Raw genomic sequence first — 14,670 nt, forward strand, 5'->3', positions numbered from 1 at the left:
GCTCAATGCGCTCCATGGCCGCCTTGTCTTCGGCCTCAGCTAGCGCTTTCTTCAGGGCCGCCACTTCGGTCATGGCCCCTATTACAAAATCATGACACTTTTTTGTTAGCATCACCAATTTTCTTACTCTATATGACATGTGAACTGGGTATCACTCACCTTTGTTCTCTTCGTGCTGCCTCTTTGTGAGGCTGAGCTCCCCTTCGGCCTTCTTAAGGTCCCGTTTGAGTCCGGTGACCTCGGTTGTGCGGGTAGCAGTGGCAAGCAACACTGCCTGCTTATTCACATAGACACCTACTGTTAGACTCCTACGGATTAGAATTGACCCTCCCTTTGGCTTTTCTTTTCGAACACCAAACAGAGTATCAGGGGCTACTGTCTATCGGGTGAGAATTTCACACACTTTTGATTACTTACCTCAAAGCCTGTCAGGAGGCTGGTGCAGGTTTCGGTCAATCCGCTCTTGGCGGACCGAACCTTCTGAATCACCGCACTCATAAGAGTTCGGTGCTCTTCATCCATGGAAGCACCGCGAAGCACTTCCAGCAGACTATCTGGCGCAACGGAAGTCATCGGCATGGTCGGTTCGCCCTCCTTAGCGAGGGGCTGCCTGCCCAAATCTGGAACCCTTGGAGGTTCTGGTATAGTGTCCGGCTGAGAGCCCAACTTGTTGTAGCTCTCGTCGGCATAATCCGAGGGGATCTTATGCCCCATATGCCCGACGTCTGGAATTTCGCCTTGGGGCGTCTCCAGGGTCGCCTCCCCCTGCTCTGGGACCCTTTGGGACAACACCTCCGTGTCATCCGCAGGCCGAGGGGAAGTGGCCGTCGGGAGCAAATTCATTGCTGAATCACTCAAAGACCCATCCAAAGAAGATACCTCGGGATGGGCCCTAGCCGGACTGCATATACGTGTTAGGCGTTATAACAAACTATGAGGCTAAGTCGTATTAAAAGTATTGTATGATGCGGATACTTACGATCTCATCAGGGGCTTGCCCCTGGGTAGCCACTCCTCCTCGCTGTAGGCGGCGGTTGTGGAGTGGTCCGGAGGGAGGGTCCGTCCCTTCTTGGACCCTTCGGCCTCCCCGAAAAGGGTAGCCTTCCTATTCTTCCCCCCTTCATTTTCGGGGAGAGGGTTTTCCTCCTCCTCGTTGTCGTTGGAGGACTGTGCCCTGGTGTCTTCAGACGATGAGTCCGGCACCATGTTGCGCCGGGAACTTCTTCTGGTCCCCGTGGCCTCTTTCTTGGCCTTCTTCTCCGGCACCTCGTAGGGTGCCGGAGCCAGCATCTCCGTCAGGAGTTCATTTGCTGGGTCCTCAGGTAATGGAGCCGGACAGTTGATCCGCTCCGCTGTAGCCACATATAACTGTCAAAATTTGCATAGTGGCCTAAGTTTTTCCCACGAATATACTGGGGAAAGTTACATCTTGAAATGTAGAATGCTTACCGCGTTGGCCTGGCGCATGGCGCTAAGTCCGCAGTCCTCAGAGGTGGGGGGAGGAACCTCACTGGCCTTGAACAACACCTTTCAGGCGTCTTTGTGCGTCGTGTCAAAGAGCTCCTATAGTGTCTGGTGTTGGGACGCGTCAAACTCCCAAGGTTGAACGCCCGTCTCTGACACGGGAGAATCCGACGGAATAGCATGACCTGGATCACATTGACCAGTTTGATACTCTTGGTTATCATGTTCTGGATGGAGTTCCGGAGTCCGGTCAGCTCCGCTGGTGCGCCCCAGGCCAGGCCCTTTCTCTTCCAGGAAGTGAGCCACACAGGGATGCCAGATCAGAATTCGGGGGCCGCCACCCAATTGGCGTCGCGCGGCTCGGTGATATAGAACCACCCCGACTACCACCCCTTCACGGTCTCCGCGAAGGAGCCTTCAAGCCAGGTGACATTGGGCATATTGCCCACCATGGCGCCACCACACTCCGCCTGCTGGCCAACCACTATCTTCATCTTTACGTTGAAGATCTTTAGCCACATGCCAAAATGGGGCCTGATACGGAGAAAGGCCTTCCACACGACGATAAACACCGAGATGTTGAGGATGAAGTTAGGGGCCAGATCGTGAAAATCCAGCCCGTAATAAAACATGAGCCCACGGACGAATGGGTGGAGGGGGAATCCCAGTCCGCGGACGAAGTGGGCGAGAAACACGACCCTCTCGTGGGGTCCCGGAGTCGGAATAATCTGCCCTGTGTCCGGCAGCCGGTGCGCGATATCTATGGCCAAGTATCCGGCCGCTCGGAGCTTTGTAATATGCTCCTCCTTGACGGTGGAGGCCACCCACTTGCCCCCTGCTCCGGACATGTTTGGCTGTGCGGAGAAGGCGTGAACTAGGGCGCTGGAGCTTGAGGGTGTGAGAATGGATAAGCAAAGGAGGAACAATGCATGGGTAAAAATGAGGAATCCTTATCCCTTTATAGGCGCCACGAAAATGGTGCGCCTCCCCACTTGCCCGTTGAAGACTGCTTATTTCCCAAGCGTCACGATTGATGGCGCGGTTTGGTTACCCGTACCCGTATTGATGAGAATCCCGTGATAAGGGGACATGATCTCTGCTTGACAAGATGTGCCGAGGAAACCACCTCGCAATATGCGCTATGGCTGGTTGTGGGAAAACGGTTCGAATAAAGACTCGACCGTAGTGTCATGTCATGTTGTCTAAAGTTGTCAGCAGATTACATTTGTGGAATATCGTTCTCTCTACGGTGGTATGTGAAAATCGCCTTGCAAAGCCGGACACGATTTAAGTGTTCGAGGTTTACTTTGGAGTATTCAGAGATGGAACCCGCCTTGCAATGCCGAAGACAAACTGCGCGCCGGACTCATCGTCATTGAAGCCTGGTTCAGGGGCTACTGAGGGAGTCCTGGATTAGGGGGTATCCGGATAGCCGGACTATATACTTTGGCCGGACTGATGGACCGTGAAGATACAAGACTCAAGACTTCGTCCCGTGTCCGGATGGGACTCTCCTTTGCGTGGGAGACAAGCTTGGTGATCCGGATATTAGATCTCCTTCTTTGTAACCGAATCTGTGTAAACCCTAGCCCCCTCCGGTGTCTATATAAACCAGAGGGTTTGGTCCGTATAGGGACAATCATAATCATCATAGGCTAGCTTCTAGGGTTTAGCCTCTACGATCTCATGGTAGATCAACTCTTGTAATACTCATATCATCAAGATCAATCAAGCAGGAAGTAGGGTTTTACCTCCATCAAGAAGGCCCAAACCTGGGTAAAACATCATGTCCCTTGCTTCCTGTTACCATTAGCCTTAGACGCATAGATCGAGATCCCATACCCGAGATCCGCCGGTTTTGACACCGACACCCACGCCGTCGTGAAGCCGCACCCACCGTCGTCCTCGCGCCACCCTGCTGTGTGATGACCCACAAGTGTAGGGGATCAATCGTAGTCCTTTTGATAAGTAAGAGTGTCGAACCCAACGAGGAGCAGAAGGAAATGATAAGCGGTTTTCTGTAAGGTTTTCTCTGCAAGTACTGAAATTGTAGGTGATAGATAGTTTTGTGATACGATAAATGGTAACGAGTAACAAGTAAATAAAGTAAACAAAGTGCAGCAAGGTGGCCCAATCCTTTATGAAGCAAAGGATAAGCCCGGACAATTACTAATAATGAGAAAGGAGCTCCCGAGGACACATGGGAATTATCGTCAAGCTAGTTTTCATCATGTTCATATGATTTGCGTTCGGTACCTTGATAATTTGATATGTGGGTGGACCAGTACTTGGATACTGCCCTTACTTGGACAAGCATCCCACTTATGATTAACCCCTATTGCAAGCGTACGCAACTACAAAAGAAGTATTAAGGTAAATCTAACCACAACATTAAACATATGGATCCATATCAGCCCCTAACGAAGCAATGCATAAACTAGGGTTTAAGCTTCTGTCACTCTAGGAACCCATCATCTACTTATTACTTCCTCATGCCTTCCTCTAGGCCCAAATAATGGTGAAGTGTCATGTAGTCGACGTTCACATAACACCACTAGAGGAAAAGACAACATACATCTCATCAAAATATCGAACGAATACCAAATTCACATGACTACTAATAGCAAGACTTCACCCATGTCCTCAGGAACAAACGTAACTACTCACAGCATATTCATGTTCATAATCAGAGGGGTAATAATATGCAAAAAGGATCTGAACATATGATCTTCCACCAAGTAAACCAATTAGCATCAACTACAAGGAGTAATGAACACTACTAGCAACCCACAGGTACCAATTTGTGGTTTTGATACAAGATTGGATACAAGAGATGAACTAGGGTTTTGAGAGGAGATGGTGATGGTGAAGATGTTGATGGAGATTGACCCCCTCCCGATGAGAGGATCGTTGGTGATGATGTTGGTGATGATTTCCCCCTCCCGGAGGGAAGTGTCCCCGGCAGAACAGCTTCGCCGGAGCGCTAGATTGATTCCGCCTCGTGGCGTCGGAGTTTCGTCCCGTAAGCTTGCTCACGATTTTTTCCAGGGTAAAAGCTCTGATATAGCAGAAAATGGACACCGGAGGCCCACCAGGGGGCCCAGGAGATGGGGGGCGCGCCCTATAGGGGGGCGCCCTCCTATCTCCTGGACAGGGTGTGGGCCCCCTGGTGTATTTCTTTTGCTCAAAAATTCTTATTAAATCCAAAAAGATGTTTCGTGGAGTTTCAGGACTTTTGGAGTTGTGCAGAATAGGTGTCCAACGTTTGCTCCTTTTCCAGCCAGAATTCCAGCTGCCGGCATTCCCCCTCGTCATGGTAAACCTTGTAAAATAAGAGAGAATAGCCATAAGTATTGAGATATAATGTGTAATAACAGCCCATAATGCAATAAATATTGATATAAAAGCATGATGCAAAATGGACGTATCAACTCCCCCAAGCTTAGACCTCGCTTGTCCTCAAGCGGAAGCCGAAATCGAAAAATATGTCCACATGTTTAGAGATTGAGGTGTCGATAAAAATAAAATACGGACATGAGGGCATCATGATCATTCTTATAACAGCAACATATATAGATTTTATCATATGATTTCTTATGCTCAAGTAACAATCAATTCACAATCAAGTATGGTTCAAAAGCTTCATTGGGAACTAACAAACTATAATCTCAGTCATTGAAGCAATTGCAATTTATCGTAACATCATAAAGAGTCAACAATAGAGCTTTTCAGCAAGCTCACATACTCAACTATCTTGTAGTCTTCTATAATTGCTACACTCAACAATACTTGTGGTTATGGAGTTTCAGCCGGGAACTGAGAAAGATAGGGGCTTATTGTGTTGCCTCCCAACGTATTCACCTTTAGGTGATGTCAACAATAATAGCCCATGCTAACTTACATCTAATTGGATATATATATCATGATCTTTCAAACACGAGGAGCTTTCCAAAGGATAAAATGGAAAAGGGAAAGGTGAGGATCACCTTGACTCAAGCATAAAGTAAAAACATAAAGTAAAAGATAGGCCCTTCGCAGAGGGAAGCAGAGGTTGTCATGTGTGTTTAGGGTTGATGCACAAAATCTTAATGCAAAAGAACGTCACTTTATATTACCCCTTGTATGTGGACCTTTATTATGCAGTCCGTCGCATTTATTACTTCCACAACAAGATCGTACAAACCTTATTTTCTCTGCACTAATAAGTCATACATATTTAGATAGCAATTTTTATTGCTTGCAACATGACGACTTACTTGAAGGATCTTACTCAATCCATAGGTAGGTATGGTGGACTCTCATGCCAAAACTGGGTTTAAGGGTATTTGGAAGCACAAGTAGTATCTCTACTTGGTGCAAGGAATTTGGCTAGCATGAGGGGGAAAGGAAAGCTCAACATGTTTGGGAGGTCAATGACAATATACTTTAACTGAGATGTCGGAAAACATAAACTATTACATTGTCTTCCTTGTCCAACATCAACTCTTTTAGCATGTCATACTTAATGAGTGCTCCCAATTACAAAAGGTGTCCAAGATAATATATTTATATGTGAACCTCTCTTTCCTTATCACTTCCTATTAATTGCAATGATGACCAAGACTACGTCCATCAACTCTCAACAATTTTTATGCCTCATACTTCCTATATGTGAAGTTATCACTATCCATAAGATCAATATGAACTCTTTTATTCTTTCTACTTCCTCAAGATCATAGCAACATAGCAAAGCCCTTGACTCAACACTAATCTTTATTATAGATAGCTCACGGACTCGATTACAAAAGGAGATCACAATGCAAAGCTCAAACTACTTGATATCAAAACTTCAAAGTACTAGATCATGATACTACTAAAAAGGATCGAGCTAAATAAAGCGGTAAAGATAGGAGTGTGATGGTGATACGATACCGGGGAACCTCCCCCAAGCTTGGCAGTTGCCAAGGGGAGTGCCCATACCCATGTGATTATGTCCTCAGAGGTGGTGAAGTAGGAGTTGTTGATGATGTAGGCTTGTTCCTCAATTTACGCTTGAGTATAATATTTTGCTCCTTTAGGTCCTCGATCTCCTGCTCAAGGTTTAATACTATTTTGCATAATTCCTGTTTATTTTCCTGCAAGAGACGAAAAGAAATAAACTCGATCTTTGGCTTCTTTGCTCTATCAGCGAGGCTTGATTTTTTAAACTCCACATGCATGTCCCCAGGCTGAGGTAATGGGGCTTTGTCTTCGTCTGAACTCGTCTCCTCCTTTACTTTAGGCTCATAGTCTTCCTCTTCTTCAGAAGTACAACCATCATGCTCCAAGTCCCTGTAGACCTTAGGGTCTACGAAGTAATCAGCCACATAACTTTCCCCTTTCGAATCCTGGGATGACATATTGCTCTAAATCTGAAACAGAAACAGCTCGAAATGAAAACAGAGGATATTTGCGTGATACTGTGGTCAAAACCTTCGGGAGTATATATAATGAATTTTTACCGACAAAAATACGTAACGTGCAAGAAAACGGAGTCCGGGAGGCACACGAGGTGCCCACGAGACAGGGGGCGCGCCCGGTAGGGGGGGCGCCCTCCACTCTCGTGGGAGCCTCATGTCCCTTTCAAACTACTTCTTTCCTCCTAAAATTCTTAAATATTCCAAAACTCATAAACATTGCCATTGGAGTTGTTTTGGAGTTGGTTTACTTACCGTACCACATACTTACACCTTAAGAGTCTGAAACGTTCTGGAAAGTGTCCCTTATGTATTCCTCAGGGGTTACAGTTTCAATGATATTAGTTTCAACATTGATAGGATTACCTGAAATATAATGTTTAATTCTTTGACCATTTACCACCCTTGGACTCATGCCTTCAAAGTTGTTGATTTTTATAGCACCAGAACGATAGACCTTCTCGATAACGTAAGGACCTTCCCATTTTGAGAGGAGTTTTCCTGCAAAAAATCTTAAACGAGAGTTGAATAATAACACATAATCTCCTACGTTAAACTCACGCTTTTGTATCCTTTTGTCATGCCAGCTTTTGATTTTTTCTTTGAATAGCTTGGCATTCTCATATGCTTGGGTTCTCCATTCATCAAGTGAGCTAATATCAAACAACCTCTTCTCACCGGCAAGTTTGAAGTCATAATTGAGCTCTTTAATAGCCCAATATGCCTTATGTTCAAGTTCAAGAGGTAAATGACATGCTTTTCCATAAACCATCTTATATGGAGACATACCCATAGGATTTTTGTATGCAGTTCTATAGGCCCATAATGCATCATCAAGTTTTTTGGACCAATTCTTTCTAGATCTATTCACAGTCTTTTGCAAAATTAATTTGAGCTCTCTATTGCTCAACTCTACTTGACCACTATACTGCGGATGATAAGGAGATGCGATTCTATGATTGACATCATACTTAGCAAGCATCTTACGGAAATCACCATGAATAAAATGTGAACCACCATCAGTCATAAGATATCTAGGGAGTCCAAACCTCGGAAAAATAACTTCTTTAAGCATTTTAATAGAAGTGTTATCATCAGCACTACTAGTTGGAATAGCTTCTACCCACGTAGTAACGTAATCAACAGGAACTAAAATATGTGTATAACCATTAGAGGCAGGAAAATGTCCCATATAATCAAAGCCCCAAACATCAAACGGTTCAATAACAAGAGAACAATTCATAGGCATTTCTTGACGTCTACTAATGTTACCTATTCTTTGACATTCATCACAAGATAAGACAAACTTACGAGCATCTTTGAAGAGAGTAGGACAATAAAAACCAGATTGTAGTACCTTGTGTGCAGTTCTATCTCCAGCGTGGTGTCCTCCATAGGATTTAGAGTGACACTTGCGTAGAATCTGTTCCTGTTCATGCTCAGGCACACAACGTCTAATAACACCATCTACTCCTTCTTTATAAAGGTGTGGATCATCCCATAAGTAATGTCTTAAATCATAAAAGAACTTTTTCTTTTGCTGGTATGTGAAACTACGTGGTATAAATTTAGCAACAATGTAATTAGCATAATCAGCATACCAAGAAGCAGTACAAGAAGCATTAATGACCGCTAATTGTTCATCAGGAAAGCTATCATTAATAGGCAGTGGGTCATCAAGAACATTCTCTAACCTAGACAAGTTATCTGCAACGGGGTTCTCAGCTCCCTTTCTATCAATAGTATGCAAGTCAAATTCTTGGAGCAAGAGAACCCATCTAATGAGTCTAGGCTTAGCATCTTTCTTTTCCATAAGATATTTAATAGCAGCATGATCAGTGTGAATAGTAACTTTAGAATCAATGATATAAGGTCTAAACTTATCACATGCAAACACAACTGCTAAGAATTCTTTTTTAGTAGTAGCATAATTTCTCTGGGCAGTATCAAGAGTTTTACTAGCATACTGGATAACATTCAATTTCTTATCGACTCTTTGCCCTAGAACAACACCTACATCATAATCACTAGCATCGCACATAATTTCAAAAGGTAAATTCCAATCAGGTGGCTGGACAATAGGTGCAGTGATCAAAGCTTTCCTAAGTGTTTCAAATGCTTCTACACAATCATCATCAAAGACAAAAGGAATATCTTTTTGCAATAAATTAGTTAGAGGCCTGGAGATTTTAGAAAAGTCCTTAATGAACCTCCTATAAAAACCGGCATGACCAAGGAAACTTCTTATACCTTTTATGTCCTTGGGACATGGCATCTTTTCAATAGCATCAACTTTGGCTTTATCAACTTCAATACCTCTCTCGGAGATCTTGTGCCCCAAGACAATGCCTTCATTAACCATAAAGTGACACTTTTCCCAATTCAGGACGAGACTAGTGTCTTCGCATCTCTGCAAAACTCGATCAAGGTTGCTCAAATCATCAAAAGAGGATCCATAAACTGAGAAATCATACATGAATACCTCACAAATCTTTTCACAAAAATCAGAGAATATAGCCATCATGCATCTTTGAAAGGTAGCAGGTGCATTACATAAACCAAAAGGCATACGTCTATAAGCAAAAGTACCAAAAGGACAAGTAAAAGTAGTTTTAGATTGATCCTTCGCTGACACAGGTATATGAGAGAAACCAGAATAACCATCTAAAAAGCTGAAATGTGTGTGTTTGGATAGTCTTTCTAGCATTTGATCAATAAAGGGTAAAGGGTAATGATATTTCTTAGTAGCTTTATTTAACTTACGGAAATCAATTACCATCCTATAACCTATAATAATTCTTTGCGGGATCAATTCATCTTTATCATTAGGAACAACGGTAATACCTCCCTTTTTAGGAACACAATGGACACGGCTTACCCATTCACTATCAGCAACGGGATAAATAATACCTGCCTCAAGGAGCTTTAGTATCTCCTTTCTTACCACTTCCTTCATCTTGGGATTTAGTCATCTTTGAGGATCTCTAACTGGTTTGGCATCTTTCTCCACTGTAGTTTTGTGTTGGCGTAATGTGGGACTGATGCCCTTAAGATCATCTAGAGTATATCCAATAGCTGCTCGGTGCTTCTTCAGAGTTTTCAATAATCTTTCTTCTTCTTTCTCTGAAAGGTTAGCAATAATAATAACAGGATATATTTCCTTTTCATCAAGATAAGCATAATTAAGATTATCCGGTAATGGTTTAAGTTCAAACACGGGATCACCCTTAGGTGGAGGGGGATCCCCAAGAATTTCAACGGGAAGGTTATGTTTCAGCATAGGTTACTGTTTAAAGAACACTTCATCTATTTCCTCTCTTTCCTTCATAAACATATCGTTTTCATGGTCTAGCAAATATTGTTCTAACGGATGAGTTGGAGGAACAACAATGGAAGCAAGACCAATAATCTAATCCTTACTAGGTGGTTCCCTATCACGAGGTTGTCTACTAAACTTAGAAAAATTAAAATCATGAGACATACCATCTACGCCAGCAGTGAAAATATTCTTTTCACAATTAATCTTAGCGCTAGCCGTATTCAAGAAGGGTCTACCAAAAATAATGGGACAAAAATCATCTTGTGGGGAACCAAGAACAAGAAAATCAGCAGGGTATTTAACCTTCCCACACAAAACTTCAACATCTCTAACAATCCCAAAGGGTTTAATGGTATCCCTATTAGCAAGCTTAATAGTAACATCAATGCCTTCTAATTCAATGGGTGTAATGTCATGCATAATTTCTTGATATAAGGAATAAGGTATTGCACTAGCACTAGCACCCATATCAATAAACCATGATAACAATGATCTCCTATTTTAACAGAATTAACAGGCATGCCTACGACATGTCTACGTGTCTTAGTATCTGGCCTAGCAATATTAGCAGTCTCACCACAGAAATAAATAACATGCCCATCTAAATCATCATCCAAGAGATCTTTAACCATAGCAATACTAGGTTCAACATTAATTTGCTCAGGAGGTGTATAAGTCCTAGTATTACTCTTACGAACAACAGTCGAAACTTTAGCATGATCCTTTATCCTAACAGGAAAAGGAGGTTTTTCAACATAAGTAGTAGGAACAATAGGATCACTATAGGTGATAGTCTTTTCTTCGACTGTAATAGGTGCAACTACTTTCACTTCAATAGGAGGATTATATTTAAACCACTTCTCTTTAGGGAGATCAATGTGAGTAGCAAAAGATTCACAGAAAGAAGCTACTATCTCAGAGTCAAGTCCATACTTAGCGCTAAATCCACGAAAAGCATCGGTATCCATAAAAGATTTAACACAATCAAACTTAGGTGTCATACCTGACTCCTTACCATCGTCGGAACCCCAATCTTCAGAGTTGCGTTTAATTATTTATAATAAGTCCCATTTGAAATCAATAGTCTTCAGCATATGAGAACCAGCATAGGAAGTATCGATTAGGTTGCGATTATCAAGAGAAAGTCGAGCATAAAAGTTTCGAATAATCATTTCCCGAGAGAGCTCATGATTGGGGCATGAATATAACATTGACTTAAGCCTCCCCCAAGCTTGAGCGATGCTTTCTCCTTCGTGAGGCCAGAAATTATATATGTAATTACGGTCACGATGAACAAGGTGCATAGGATAGAACTTCTGGTGAAATTCCAGCTTCAATCGTTTATAATTCCAAGATCTCGTATCATCACATAGCCTATACCATGTCAATGCATCTCCCTTCAAAGATAAAGGGAAGGCCTTCCTTTTGACAACATCATCGGGAATACCTGCAAGCTTAAATAATCCACAAACTTCATCCACAAAGATTAGGTGTAAACTGGGATGCAATGTTCCGTCTCCTGCAAATGGATTAGCTTGCAGTTTCTCTATCATACCCGAAGGAATCTCAAAGTAAATATTTTCATAAAGTTCAGTAGGTTGAGGAGCAACTCTTTGCTCTTCTGGTTGGGGTGAAGATACCCCAAACAAGCCCCTCAAAGGATTACCTTCCATAGTGACAAGTAACAAAAAATTTCAGCACACTATATAAATGTTTCCTTACCAAGTTCCACTCACCAAAAGCGCTGCACTCCCCGGCAAAGGCACCAGAAAAGAGTGTTGATGACCCAAAAGTGTAGGGGATCAATCGTAGTCCTTTCGATAAGTAAGAGTGTCGAACCCAATGAGGAGCAGAAGGAAATGATAAGCGATTTTCGGTAAGGTTTTCTGTGCAAGCACTGAAATTGTAGGTGATAGATAGTTTTGTGATAAGATAAATGGTAATGAGTAACAAGTAAATAAAGTAAACAAAGTGCAGCAAGGTGGCCCAATCCTTTATGAAGCAAAGGATAAGCCTGGACAATTTCTAATAATGAGAAAGGAGCTCCCGAGGACACATGGGAATTATCCTCAAGCTAGTTTTCATCACGTTCATATGATTCGCATTCGGTACTTTGATAATTTGATATGCGGGTGGACTGGTACTTGGGTACTACCCTTACATGGAAAAGCATCCCACTTATGATTAACCCCTATTGCAAACATTCACAACTACAAAAGAAGTACTAAGGTAAACCTAACCACAACATTAAACATATGGATCCATATCAGCCCCTAACGAAGCAACACATAAACTAGGGTTTAAGCTTGTGTCACTCTAGCAACCCATCATCTACTTATTACTTCCCCATGCCTTCCTCTAGGCCCAAATAATGGTGAAGTGTCATGTAGTCGATGTTCACATAACACCACTAAAGGAAAAGACAACATACATCTCATCAAAATATCGAACGAATACCAAATTCACATGACTACTAATAGCAAGACTTCACCCATGTCCTCAGGAACAAACGTAACTACTCACAAAGCATATTCATGTTCATAATAATAGGGGTAATAATATGCATAAAGGATCTGAACATATGATATTCCACCAAGTAAACCAATTAGCATCAACTACAAGGAGTAATGAACACTACTAGCAACCCGCATGTACCAATTTGTGGTTCTGATACAAGATTGGATACAAGAGATGAACTAGGGTTTTGAGAGGAGATGGTGCTGGTGAAGATGTTGATGGAGATTGACCCCCTCCCGATGATAGGATCATTGGTGATGATGTTGGTGATGATTTCCCCCTCCCGGAGGGAAGTGTCCCCGGCAGAACAGCTCCGCCGGAGCCCTAGATTGATTCCGCCAAGGTTCCGCCTCGTGGCGGCAGAGTTTCGTCCCGTAAGCTTGCTCAAGATTTTTTCCAGGGTAAAAGCTCTGATATAGCAGAAGATGGACACCGGAGGCCCACCAGGGGCCCAGGAGATAGGGTGGTGCGCCCTATAGGGGGGGCCGTCCTCTCTCCTGGACAGGGTGTGGGCCCCCTGGTGTATTTCTTTTGCTCAAAAATTCTTATTAAATCCAAAAAGATGTTTCGTGGAGTTTCATGACTTTTGGAGTTGTGCAGAATAGGTTTCCAACGTTTGCTCGTTTTCCAGCCAGAATTCCAGCTGCCGGCATTCCCCCTCTTCATGGTAAACCTTGTAAAATAAGAGAGAATAGCCATAAGTATTGAGATATAATGTGTAATAACATCCCATAATGCAATAAATATTGATATAAAAGCATGATGCAAAATTGACGTATCACCGTGTCCCTGAGCTCCGCCGTCGTCCGCTCCGCCGAGCTAGCCGAGCCCTGAGTGCTCGCACGCTCTGCACCGCCTCCACCGACCTGGCCTTCACCGCCCGTCATCAGAGATCCACTTCGCCGTCACTGTTGCAGCAACTCATCCCCGACCTTGCCGTCTGCTCTGCCATGACCGCCGTGAGCCCACCTACCTCCCCATCCTCTCCGTTCCTGCTCTCGAGCACCGCAGCGACCGCATGATGCTCAATCGCACGCGCCGCCACCGAGCTCGTCGCCGATGTGACTCCGGCCACCCAACGGCCTCGCCACCCTGCCCGTTAGCCTCACCTTACCCCCAGGAGCCCGCAACACCACTCCACACACCTTGCCATGCTTCCTAGCAACGAGCCTGAGCTCGCCTGAGCTCCGGCAGCCACCAAGGTCTTCGCCGGCGCCGATTCCGGCCACCCCGAGCCCAACCACCACCACCACTGGACGCGGCTCGTCCCCAGCTTCATGTAGATGCCCTCCACCGCCCTTTTGGTCACAGGAGGAGGAAACCCGCACCTCTCTGCCATCCCTGGCCTTGCCGGTGACGAGCCCTGGGTCAACTCCAGCGAGTTTGACCCGAGTTGACCCTAGTTTGACCCCCCTGGGTCAATGACAGGTGGGGCCCGCCCTGTTAATTAACCTAGGATTAGGACTAACTAAAATTAGTTAGTCTAATGACACTGACACGCGGTACCCACTGGTCAGGTTTGACCTGGACCGTCCCCGTTTACTGCTGACGTCACCCTGATGCAATAACTCTTTTACTGGATTTATTCTTATACAGGAAATTCCAAAAAATGCTTCAAACTTAAAAAATTCATAGAAATTAATCTGTAGCTCCAAATGCAAAGTGTTATATATGAAAAATGTTCAGAAAAATCCAATCTATCCATCTATACTGGTTTCATGCATGTTTAAGCAAGTTAAGCTGCTATTTAGTGCAGAACATGATAAAGCACTATTAAAGGCCATATATGAGCTTGGAACTTGAATCTTTGATTCAAAGTGGTTCAAACCCATCTGGTCATAGCTGCATTAGCCCAACACACTCATTTTGCCATGTCTCATGCATGTATCATGTTGTTGCACATTGTTTGGTGTTGATTGTATATCGGTGCTCTTT

This window comes from Triticum aestivum, chromosome 5B (genome assembly GCF_018294505.1).
Source record: "Triticum aestivum cultivar Chinese Spring chromosome 5B, IWGSC CS RefSeq v2.1, whole genome shotgun sequence".
Classification (NCBI taxonomy): Eukaryota; Viridiplantae; Streptophyta; class Magnoliopsida; order Poales; family Poaceae; genus Triticum; species Triticum aestivum.